This window comes from Nannospalax galili, unplaced genomic scaffold, assembly GCF_000622305.1.
Source record: "Nannospalax galili isolate Female #2095 unplaced genomic scaffold, S.galili_v1.0 scaffold189, whole genome shotgun sequence".
In the NCBI taxonomy this organism is placed as follows: domain Eukaryota; kingdom Metazoa; phylum Chordata; class Mammalia; order Rodentia; family Spalacidae; genus Nannospalax; species Nannospalax galili.
The window spans coordinates 5,292,722-5,294,304 of NW_008360331.1; the positions used below are offsets into that span (position 1 = coordinate 5,292,722).

The 1,583-nt window shown below is 33.6% G+C and overlaps 1 protein-coding gene across 1 annotated transcript in view; it reads left to right on the forward strand.

The window, feature by feature from the left end:
* Eif4e (eukaryotic translation initiation factor 4E) overlaps positions 1-689 on the forward strand; it is a gene marked incomplete in the record, with an annotated part of 44,420 nt that extends 43,731 nt beyond the window's left edge. The window contains 1 exon segment of the mRNA XM_008826179.3: positions 1-689.
* Between the last annotated feature and the right edge of the window lie 894 nt (positions 690-1,583).

Genomic DNA, 1,583 nt, shown 5'->3' on the forward strand with positions numbered 1-1,583 from the left:
ATTTCCTAAACATAATTGTGGATTATTAAAAAAAAATGTAACACCATAATTACATTCCTAACTAGAATTAGTATGTCTGTTTTTGTATCTTTATGCTGTATTTTAACACTTTGTATTACTTAGGTTATTTTGCTTTGGTTAAAAATGGCTCAAGTAGAAAAGCGGTCCCATTCATATTAAGACAGTGTACAAAACTGTAAATAAAACGTGTACAGTGAATTGTCTTTTAGACAACTAGATTTGTCCTTTATTTCTCCATCTCTGCAGAAGGAATTTGTACTTCTTTCAAGGCAGTCTCTATTGTGTCTTCTTGTAGTGTCTTCCACATGAACAGCCTAAGTTTGGAGCACTAGTTTATTATTATGTTTTTAATAAATTGAATAGGTAGTATCATATGTAATTAAACTGATGTGGCTATCTTTTTTAATAAAGTTAAGGCACAGTTTTTCAGTCTTAGGTTAAATATGTTAAAATTCATGAGAATTGGGATTTTGGTGCATCACCATTTGATAGAAGTAGTGGTTGTAAAACTTGATTGAGTTTGAGATGTTTTTACTTAAGAGTCAGAATGATAGCATAAGAAACGTATAGGAGGTGGTGGGGAGGTGAGGTATGTGTTAGGAATTTCAGTGTTACTTCCTGAATTAAACAATAAAGTATTAAGACATTTATATTGGTCAGTTGTTACAGTATGGTTGTCTATAAATTTGAGAACTTGATCTGCTCTTTGCTCGTATCATTTGAAAACAAACTTGAAAATATTTTATCTGCAATACATTGTATAGTTCAGATCCTGGGAAACAAGGTATGGCCGTTGTAGAAAAAAGATCAACTGAACTGTGAGTAGCAGAGTGGGAATCACTAGCTTAGAGAAGCTTTGTTGTGGTTCTTATGAAATCATCCTTTTCACACTGATAAACTTGACAAAGATCCTTAAAATAAACATGAAATTAATAGCTTTGCTTTCATCACAGAATTTTAAAAGTTAAGTGTCCCACAGATGGCTATCTTACTATCAGTGTTATGGTTCTTGTTCAGCATTCTGGACATACTGATGTTCCTTCATAATCTCAGCATTCTGCACCTGCTACTGTCTGCTGTCTGAGTGTGGAAGATTCAGGGGTGTTCAACCTTTTGACATTTGCAGCATGATGTTGGTCTGCAGATGTGTTGGACTGATTGCATTGATAGCTGTCTTGGGATGTTTGAGGCCCCAGGCCATAGGTTGGGCACACCTGGAGCTGATTTATTGTCTGTTGATGCAATGTACATTTATAAGCATTTTAAGAGTTTCCTTAAAAGTGCTGGTGATAATGGTGTGTGATGAGTGAGATTCTAGTAGTTACAGCTATTAGAAGTGAATGCTCGTGTTTTTTAAATTCTAAGATGTATTTCATTTGTAAGAAGTATCAACTTTTAGGAACAAAGGATCATACAAAAATAGAGTTGTAAAGTTAAAAAATAACTGGTCACCAGTATATTACAAAAAGATGTATTTTTGTAATAGAAAATTGAAATTGTTTGTACTGGATGGATAGTTCCTTGTAAGATGTGAAATTGCTAACATTATACCAGTTGTGCAG